Source organism: Peromyscus leucopus, unplaced genomic scaffold (genome assembly GCF_004664715.2).
Source record: "Peromyscus leucopus breed LL Stock unplaced genomic scaffold, UCI_PerLeu_2.1 scaffold_1240, whole genome shotgun sequence".
Classification (NCBI taxonomy): Eukaryota; Metazoa; Chordata; class Mammalia; order Rodentia; family Cricetidae; genus Peromyscus; species Peromyscus leucopus.
The window spans coordinates 44,612-55,606 of NW_023504381.1; the positions used below are offsets into that span (position 1 = coordinate 44,612).

Sequence of the window (10,995 nt, forward strand, 5' to 3'; positions counted from 1 at the left end):
TGGCAGCTCTATTTGTTGAAGATGCTTTCTTTTTTCCATGGTACAGTTTTGGCTTCTTTGTGAAAACTCATATGTTCATAGGTGAGCGGATTGGTGTCAGGTCTACAATCGATTCCATTGGTCCACATGTCAATTTTTATGCCAGTACCAAGCTGTTTGTATTACTGTAGCTTTATATTAGACCTTGAAGTCAGGGATGGTGATACTTCCAGAGGTTGCTTTATTGTACAGGATTCCTTTAGCTATCCTGGGTTTTTTGTTTTTCCATTTGAAGTTGAGCATTTTTCTTTCCAGGTCTGTGAAGAATTGTGATCAGATTTGTTGGGGATTGCATTGAATCTGTAGATTGCTTTTGGTAAGATTGCCATTTTTACTATGTTAATTCTACCATTCATGAGCATGGGAGATCTTTCAGTTTTCTGATATCTTCTTCAATTCCTTTCTTCCAAGATTTAAAGTTCTTACCATACAGGTCTTTCACTTGCTTAGTTAGAGTTACCCCAAGGTATTTTATATCATCTGTGGCTATTGTAAAGGGTGATGTTTCTCTGATTTCTTTCTCAGCCCATTTATCATTTGTACACAGGAGGGCTACTGATTTTTTGAGTTAATCTTCTATCCTACCACCTTACTGAAGGAGTTTATCAGCTGTAGGAGTCCCTGGTTGAATTTCTGAGGTCATGTATAGTGACTCTACATGAGCTAACTTTTAAGAGAGGGAGTTCCTCACACCTCATACTTTTATTATCTTTCCACTCCATACTTTGCTCATCCACATGTCTCTGAGTAGGGAAGATTTGCATGCCATGTAATTGTCTGAGTGTACAGTGGGAAGAGACTTGTAATCTGAACTGCAGACAATTCCTCTAGCCCATCAAATCTTGCTGACCTTTTTAATTTTATTATGTTTTGAATATCTTGTTCCTGTGTAAGTACAGGGACAGATGTTTCAAGAATGTCTCATAGCCTCATGAAGAGACCCCTGGCCGACTGCTATTTTCTGGTAGCCAACAAAATGCCCACCCCCTCAGGCTTGTGGAGAGGCCCAGGTACACTGGAGTTGGCCCAGGTACATTGGTGGGCTGCATTCCCTCCTACATGGGAGCAGGCTACCTGCCTAATTGCTTGCTTGTTCCCCTCATAAGTTTCTGACCACAGGAACACATGCAGCACTAGACAAGCCAATCCCCAGAGGCCTGCAGGGATGCCAACTCAGTAATAGGAGGTACTAGTGGCAGTACAGACCGGCTCACACAGACAGGAAGGCCAGGAAGTATGCACAGGACAGGGCCTCAGAGTTAAATTAAAAAGTAGGACATGCCAGAAATAAAAACAGAAGGAAGAAAGGTGAACCAAAGAACACTGATGGTGACAACTTCAAATGGAACATGAGGTCAGAGAAGGGCAGCGTTGGGCTCTGGCAAAGTCAGAAGGGCAGAGGTCAGCTGTGGGCAGTGTCTGAGCAGAGAAGCAGCAGTATCAGGTTGGCGTTTTGGAAAGATCACCCTGACTGCACTTGTGAGAGCATGATGTTCATGGTCTGTAAAATCATCTATCCTCAGGTAAGACTTTGGCCTATGGAGTAAATTCTCAAATGAAGGCTATCAAGGCCCTTCCCAGCGTTTTGTTTAGACATAATTCTGCAGTGAGTATCACAGCCAAATCAACACACGCTAAGTCATTATAACCAATGTCTACTAGTAAGTGTTCTTCATTCTACATGGGGGTGTCTGAAGAAGTTGAACGTTCTTACCACCCCACCAGGGGATATCTGAGAGCTTGTTATGCCAGCCTAAGCTTGCATCCAGGAAGAACAGGCCCCTCTCAGAGAGCACCAGGGGAGGTTATGTGGTCAACTATCTACACAGCAGCACCATTTTTACTGGACTTTGAGCCCCACAAAGGCACATTTAGGGTCCTGGAGATTTTACAAGGGCCCAGGTTTCCTTCGGTACACTGGACCATGGTTGGCCAGGCTGACTTACATGAGAAATCCCCACCACTGTCCTGCAGCCTGCCTCACTTCTGTACTGATGCACAGTCAATCATGCTCACAGCATCTCTCATCCTGCTGCACAGTCTTCTGACTTCTCAGTGGCCTCTCTCCTGGGCACTGTTGGGTACCCCCAGTTCCAACCTCCTTCTTGGGGCTCATAATTTGGGGGGGGGGTTGAGACAGGGTTGCTCTGTGTAGTTTTGGTGCCTGTCATGGATCTCGCTCTGTAGACCAGGATGGCCTCAAACTCACAGAGATCTGCCTTGCTCTGCTTCTCGAGAGCTGGGATTAAAAGCATGTGCCACCACTGCTTGGCGAGGCTCATAATTGGTACATCTTTATCCCCAACCTTGACTCCTTTCCACTGGATAATTGGCCCAGCCCAGCTTGTCTCCAGACCATCTCCTGGCCATACCTCTACCATCTCTATCAGAGCTACCCTTCCCTGGAGATCACTTCAGCCACTGCACCCTCTCCTTCCTCAGGATACGATCCTTCTAGATGTCTTCCCAGGCAGCTCCCAGTCCTTGCCTCCTTCTATATCACCCCTTGTCTCTCTCGACCATGTTCCTCTTACAAACAGCAGGAAGAGTCCTTACTGTGTCCCTGTAGGATGAGACCTTTAACCAGGGATAGGACCTATTACCTGGATACAGCAAGAATGCTCCAGGGACTGTTGCTGGGATAAAGGACACCAGAGTGGTTCAGCAAGAACACTCCAAAGTGATGTGGCTGGTTGAAAGACTGAAGGGAGGATCCCTGACCTGTCCAATCCTTTCCTGGTGCAGTGAGGGGCTCACTCTTCATTGTTTCTACACAAGACACCAGTATACACACAAAAAAGAGAGAGGGAGAGAGGGAAGGAATAGAGAGAGGGAGAGACAGACAGAGAGAGCAGTTGTGGTTCAGATGAGCTAGGTGGCAGCCTCTGACTTTCCTGCCAAAGACATGATTATCACTTGATGGCTTGAAAGCTCAGGCCATGGAGTGCTGAGCAGAGAAAGGACATAGTGAGCTGTGACTAAGTGGGCAGTGCAGGGGTCAGTGTATCCTGTCCTGTGAGCAACAAAGGCCTCATGGGAGAGCCAACGTGGGCACAGCTGGCTCACCGATTGTCAGGTGTCCCTAACAATGCTGACCACGGGTGTGTTGAAGATGACTCAAATCTAGGAAAGCTTCCCCATTTATTATTCTTTCTGTATGTTACATGATGTCATACACAGATAAAAGCTCATCAAAGAATTCATTCTGTCAATTATGTTTCTTCTTTTTTCTTTAAGAAATTTTTTATTCATTTTACATACCAACCACAGATCCCCGTCTCATCTCTCCTCACGCTTCCCCAAGCATTCCCCCAACCTACCTCCTATCCCCACCTCCAAAAAGGTAAGGCTCCCATGGGGAATCAGCAGAGCCTGGTACATTCAGTTGAGGAAGGTCCAAGACCCTCCCCTCTGTACCAAGGCTGTGCAAGGTGTCCCATCATAGGTAATGAGCTCCAAAAAGCCGCACAGGCACCAGGTATAGATCCTGATCCCACAATTATGTTTCTTCTTAGAGCTGATAAATTGCTTCTAAAATTGCTCATTTGAATTATCTCAACACTCTTCAAGGTAAACTTAATATTGTCTTGGATTTCAGTTAAGAAGTGATCCAGGTGTTTTTTTAAACTTGTGTCATCAATAAAACAGACATAGAATTCATTTGTGTTTCATTTCCAGGCAATAACTAGCTTTATGAAACATTTTGGACTACTTTCCTTTTATGCTTTCCATATTTCTAAAACTACACTTACATTCTGCAGATTAGCCTCTCTCTAGGCGATCGCCAATGGGATTGGAGGGCTTTGGCTACAGATGTTTCTGCATGTGAATGTTGTGACTGTGAATGCACCTGTGTGTGGACGTGTGCATGCTGACCAAGAAATCCCTCAGGAAAATCTGTGTGCAGGTAGGTTTCCCATCTAATAACTATGATGAGCAGAGTCCCATGGCAAAATGGTGTAGAAACTCCACAATCACATGCCTTAACCTAAAGCAGTGGTTCTCTACTTGTGGGTTGTAGCCCCTTTTACTTTTGGGGTCTACAAAACTTTATTAAGACCATTGGAAAACAAAGATATTGTATTATGACTCATAACAGTAGCAAAATTACAATTAGGAAGCAACAATGAAAATGGTTGGGGTCACCACAGCATGGCAACTATATTAAAGGGCCACAGCATTAGGAAGGTTGAGAATCACTGACCTAAAGCATTGAGCATGTAACTAAACAAGAAAGAGCCACAAGATTTCATTAATGCATTTCAATCATGGAGAGTCCCTCACAAAGATAACTTATAAAGAAAATCACACAGAGCGTAATTGGGCTCATGAATCACTGCTGTTCTACAGCAAAAGCTGCTTATGGGTACAGGTTTCCTGTCATTCCAGGATATGTAGGATTGGGGAACTAGATATCAGCAGGCAAGCAGTAGACATCCTAAGGAGTCAGCAGAGTGGAGTCCCTTCCCCAGGTACAAGATGGGGACAGCAGAGTCAAGAGGATCAAGGGTAAAGGCAGAGACGGGTGCTGGTTTCCAGACTCACACAGATAACAGATTGGAGCATTGCAGGCCTTGGTGTTTACCTGTGTTATCTACTCCCATAGTGCACCCCACAGCTCCTCTGGGTTACACAGCAAGCATCCATCTTTTAGGGTGCTGAGTCACCCATCAGGAGGAATATTCCTCTGCATCACTCTTTGCTAAGTCCTGGGAGCAAACTGCCAGAAATAAAAGAATACACCCAGTGTCCTGTGAGCTCTGTAGAAAGGGGAGGAAATGAACAGTCTCTGGGGCACCCTGAATGCATGATTGCTTACCTGCTTCACACCAACCCTGTGAACAGCACATTGGGAAATTTATCTCAGAATCCGGGTTGGTATGGATGCAGGAGTTTGGTCTCTGTCCTTAGTAAGGAAAAAGCACTCACGTTCAAATTTCTAATTGCTCGCATATGTTGCAGGGATGCTAGGGCTAAAAGGAGGTTGGTTTGAAACAGCCAAGCCAGGAACACTAAAGATGAGACACAAAGAGTTTCTGCGATCAGTAGACAGTCAAGCTGTCTCACACTGATAAAGACAGGGCTCCCAGCTAGTGTGGGCAGTCCAACCAGGCCACCAAGTCCTTCAGGAAAGCACACATGGCACTATTGCCTCCTTAAATAGCCTAGCTTCTCCAGCAGCGAATTGTGAGAGTGAGTAAAGTCTGTGTCTAAGAAAGCCTCCCATTTCAGTGTTTCAGGGAAGCCTTTCACAACGACCCAGGAGATAAGGAGAAGAGAAAGGACAGTTGCAGCTGCTTCTTGGTGATTCTGAGAAGAAAGAGAGCTGAGGATAATTAAAAGCACCTGGGACAGCTGAAATGTCAGAGGACACAAGACCACCCAGTGTCTAATGGTGACCAGACAGTCAAGGCCCACAACTCACAAAGCCCTAGTCAGGGATGGACAAAGGGGCCTGTGGTGGGAGGGGGTTGACCCACCCCTGACTAGGTGGGCAATAGGTGAACAGAGCATGATCATCTCCTTGGTGTGGGCTAGACCATGTGGACCGTGGGCCCTCCAGTATCTCAGCCTATGCTATCCCAGAGAACCAACCCATCTCCTAACAATTACCTCAGCCATTGTCCAGACTCTGCCATGATCCTATTAAAAACAAAAACCATGAAATGACAGAGCTCAGTGGCTCTTTTAAATTTTGGGAATGTCACCTACTCTGGGGAGTCTCTCTAACTTTTCCTCAGTTCTGTCCCTTCCTGCAATGATTCTTTGTAGAGCTGAATCCAGAATTGCTTACTCCTCCTGTCTTTCACCTTCACAGCTGTGAGACAGGTTTGGAGCCAGTACCCAGGGTCGATCTTTGATGCCCTCAGGTATCTGGGTCACCCTAGGACCTTGGCAAGCACAGCTAGGTAGAGCAAGGTCTCCACCATCAGAATGAGCTTGTGAATACCAGTGGAATTCAGCTCTGTTGGGAGCACAGTCTCTCAGGAGGATCTTGCCCTGGCCTACCCACATATTTGCCATCATACAGGGCTCTTCAAGACAGCACATCCAAGATTGGGGCATTTTGTTTGAAGGACATTTGCATAATTTAATAAAATGATTTAGCTGGGCTCAAGGGCTGCTGAGTTTGAGAAGGTCTTTGTGTTACTCCCTGTGACTGAATTTGAACAGTCCATGCTTACCCAAAACTAGAGGTGTCTGCTAAGGAGAAAACCAGAGCCACAGGTCCGCACCCCCACCACACACACTCACTGCATTTTTTAAAGTACTCCCTGCTCTTTCAGCCCTAAAGTGCTTCTGGCTAGACACCTCATAAGACAAGCCCACAGACACTGAGTCTGTGCAGGCCAGAATGTGATTGGACACATTGTAATTACGTTCAGTCTCCAGAAGACAAGCCTTCCGGGTCAAGAGTCATAGCTGTACCTGTGGCTCCAGGCAGTGAGGACGTGGCTATAAAGCTTCGGAACTCGGGTCTGATTGAAAGATTCCTGACCAAAGTTTCAACAGGATGCTGAGTCCAGGAGCTGATGAGCACCAGAAATAACAGCATGGTCAGTAAAATGGTTCTGACTGGAATTGGGCAAAGTCCGGGAATCAAATTTGTTGGAAAGGCCAGTGGCCAGGCGCTTTGATTACCCCGCTCTGCCCGTCGTCCCTCTCCAGGCTTTCCAATGATCCATGGCCATGATGCTCAGATCTTTATCTTTGTGTTTTTCTCTCTTGCAGGTGAGAATGCAGTGGTCCTGAAGGCTGGAGAGGAAGAAGGCAAGAAAGGGCTTGTACAGAGCGAGCTTGCTCAGGGTGAGCTTGATCAGGGCAAACTTGCTCCAAGCAAGCCTGCTCAAGAAGAGCTTGCTCAGTCCATCTTGCTCAGGAAGCCACAGGAGTGGTAGAGGAGGGAGAAAACAAAGAAGAAGAAATGGAAGGAGCACATGCTGGCGATGGTAGTTCTGGCCCCATGGACAAGGGGATCCAGGCAGAAGGTGGCCATGGCAGCAGTGTTCAACAGCAGCCTCAGCAAGAGGCGGCAATGCCTGAGGGCACCAAGAGTCTCCAGGCTGGGACAGGCTACTTTCCAGAGCCACACCAGATTCACCCAGTCTCAGCTGCAGGACCTGGAGCGTCTTTTCGAAGAGAATCACTTCCCCAGCTTTCAAGTAAGGTAAGCAGAATGCCCTGCTAGGCTAGCCTGGTTTTCAGGCAGTGCATCCAGGCTGTCCTTTGGTGCTCCCTGAACCACTGATTTCCTCTAGAAACAAAGCCACCATGTCTGGACACTCCAGCAGAAATTGGATTCTAGAGTAAGGGGATGTGCCCTAGTCTCACTGGAAAGATTGCGTTTTGTTGCCTGTTTAAGTGGCACGTTAGTGGGAAATTTAGACAATACTTGTTCTAAATAATTCTCTGTAATGAATGAGTGAGAAGCCTGAGGTGTAGCTGGGAAAATGCAGGAGGGATTCCACCTCAGATTGAAAATTTGACTAACATTTTCATCGTGGAGGCTCTCTTAATGAAGGCTTTACATGTTAAGTACATGGACAACATACCTGTGTTTGGGGGAATACCCTTAATTTTGGTCCCTGAAAGAAACCTGTTAGTAAAGTAAGTTGTAAAGTAGATGTGAGGAATACTGTATGTGTGTGTGTTTGTGTGTGTATGTGTATGTGTACATGTGTACACAGATAAGTGTGGACACAACATTTAAAAGCAAACAGAATATGTCTTATACAGTTTATTTCCACCACAAGGCCTAAATATTGGAATCTTTTTACTTCAGGAAGGACTTGCAATATCTATGGGTGTGCCGGAACCAGATGTGCAGGTCAGTGTTTTAAAAAACATTAATGTTTTGGAAGGGCTCCACATCTTGTGATGTTGTTGTCTAGAGGATAATTATAGCAGAAATGGGACCTTAAGTTGATCCCAAGGATGCCAGACAAGTCCACAGCCAGGTGAGGCTCAAGATGACGAAAGACCTCCATTTTCTCAGGCAGGAAATGCATACCTGGACACCTGAAACCTAAGATGCCAAGGTGCTTTGTCTGTCCCTCTGTGAACATAGTGTGTTCTCCATGACCTTCTGAAGGCTGTGCAGCCGCATGCCTCACTTAAGTGAAGAGACCATGTTCTTGTCCACTTTCAATTCTTTCACTCTGCGTGTATCAGAAAACCTTTTCTCAGACTTCTTTTGTTCTAGTCTGTAAATGTCACATGCCTGGCTTAGTTCTCAATCAATACTAGGACCAGGAAGTTCAAACGGCCCATAGAACTTTTACCTGTCTTTTGTTGGTTATGTATGTGAACTCTGCTCAGCATTACAAACATCCCTGGCTTTTCCAGACCACATACCCACAAGGTAAAAGGACTATAGACTGTATGCTTGGAGGCTAAGGAGGAAACATAGAGCAGGAAGAAGTGCCCTGTCTCATAAAATGTGCATTCTGTATACTCATAAAAGGCTATCACCCTGGATCCTTTCACAGACAGCTTTGGGCCTTGAGATAGTTCTCCTGGGTTCCAAAAGAACTCTTTTTGATACTTTTCAACACACAGCAGGAACCAGGAACTACCCTTGAACTACATCTGCATCATTTACTGAAAGAAAGCATTAAAAATATCAATTGATGGAGAGAAGAGGCAATATTCTGGGTCTGTCCCATAGATAAAGGCCTGGATGTGGTGGTACATGTCCTCAGGTGCTTAATCTTGGGGTTTTGACTGTTTCAATGACAATGAAATTTGTTGCTTCCAGCATTCTGAACAATCAGTACACACTTGCGGTAGGTCTTTAACCATTCTTGGGGTTAGATAGATAAACAGATTCTGGGCAATCAGAAATGTGATGCTTTGCTAGGGGAGTAGCTCAGGCCTGGAGCACATACCTAACACACACTGGCCCAGAGATGGTTTCCATATATGTTCTAAAATTTGAGTAAAATTGAGCCAGTATACAAGGTTACAGGATGTGTTCTTCAGTGGTGGTACAGTTCAGTGTACTAAACAACCCTTTCTTCTGCTTGTAGGAATGGTTTAGGACCAGGAGAGCCATTTTCAGGAAAAGCAATAGAATGGTGGTGCTGATTGATGCACCACCTGGTCACCATGATCCCTGAAGATTTTGGAGCAGCGCATGAGTGCCACCTCTGTTGTGAGCCAGATGACCTGGAACCTGGCCCTGCCCCCAGTATCTCGGCCACCCATGCTGGCCATGACATCCTTTTCTTCCCTGCAATTATATCAGCAATAAAAATGTGTATTCAAAGTATGTTGGTTCCATTGTTTTCAGGTTACTAAAATATGGGTATAAGTATTTGAACCATAGTAAGCCTATTACAGAAATGGCATTTATGGCAGGAGGAGACACTGGCAAGCTGTGGTCACTGTGCCTTTCCAAGTGAGGAAGGTTTCCAGGTTCTATGCTGATTCATGCTGACCCCACATGATTCTCTGCCCCCTCATCATGGCCTTGTCAACACACTCCACCTCTGGGGAACAATTATTTATACTGTCAGCTGGGGCAACTCACCAGCAGAGGACACTGTTTTTCTATTCATGGCTGTTCGAACCTACACTCCAGTAAGTCCCACCCTGTGCCTAGCTGTGAACTTCCCAGAGACTTCTCTCAGCTTTGACAGTAGGAGGACGGGGTACATAATGTGAGATTTGCTCCCTGTCTGTGGACATCCAGGGCATTAGGGGCCACACTGACCAGAGTTCTGATGCTTGAGAGGGAGAGGAGAATCCATCCATCCATGCCAGAGTGAGGTTTCTGACTCATTTCTTCTGTTTCAGCTCAGGGAGCATATGGTCTCACCCTTGCCTGCTCTGAAATCTTGACTAATATGTCTTCTCTCTGCATTTTGTCACCTGCCTAGGAGAACCCTCTGTACTCAAGATTTCGGGAACCTTGGCTTCATAGTAGCCCTAAACTAGCTGTAGACAAGTTAAGTCCCTAGCAATGTTCTGAAAGAGTCAGTCTGTGCATAGAGTAGTACTGTTTCTTTGCGTATGTGAAGCTGCAAGTCCAAATAAATAAAGTCCATCTTGATGAGATGGAGAGCTATGGCCTAGGTGTACAGCCTAAAACATACTGCATGGTGTTGTCTTAGTACCATGCTCTCCTGCCATTGCAATCCTTAGTCTATTTTCAGTCTCTGGGAATGTGAGTGCTCCAGGGACCCTGCCTGCTGCCAGTACATGCTAGTTTGCTTTTGAGTCTCTATGATGTCTCCTAGCATGCTGATTTGTAAGCACTTGCTGTAGTAGAAATTCACTAGGGCAGCATCTATGGCCCTGAACCTGAGGTCTCCCCTTTTCAGGTCTAGCAAATAATAATTCAGTACAGATAATTAGTTCCCCTGGCTTTAACAATCGTCCACCTGTCATCCTAATAGTTCCTATGCCTGAGAGCAAGGGGTCTGACAGAGATGTCCCAATAGATCTGAGTGCTCCACCTTCTCTTGTGTGCTGCTGCACATGGACCAACTGTGGGTCTCTGTAATAACCATCACCTACTGCAAAGAAAATCCACCCTGAGCTCTCCAGGAGATATGATGTACATGGTGATGTGCAAACTGACAGGCCCAGCAGCCTTGGATCCCCTGTTCTTCTTTCATCAGGAAGAGCATGAAGGGACTCTAGAAGGAGGAATGAAGTCTGAGCACAGCTCCTGCCCCCAGGCTGTGCAGGTCTCATTGAGCTCAGTTTTTATTCTACAGTCCCATGGGGTTTTGGAACAGTCTGAAAACTGTTTTCTGTCTTGTAAGGGTGGAGTGAAAGCAGTGGTTTCCAGGGGCCTCAGATTGTCTACAGGGAGCCTGAGTTCCTGGCTGCTTCTGGCTTCCACTGATTCTCTGTAGGAAGAAGAGTTCCTACACCAGTGAGGCCCCTTCTTCCTTCCTGACACCCCCAGTCCTACACACACACACACACACACACACACACACACAC

General features: G+C 46.0%; 1 pseudogene; it reads left to right on the forward strand.

Annotated features, from left to right (window-relative positions):
* The first annotated feature begins 1,388 nt into the window (after nucleotides 1-1,388).
* LOC119087089 lies at nucleotides 1,389-7,211 on the forward strand (annotated as a pseudogene).
* The last annotated feature ends 3,784 nt before the right edge of the window (nucleotides 7,212-10,995 follow it).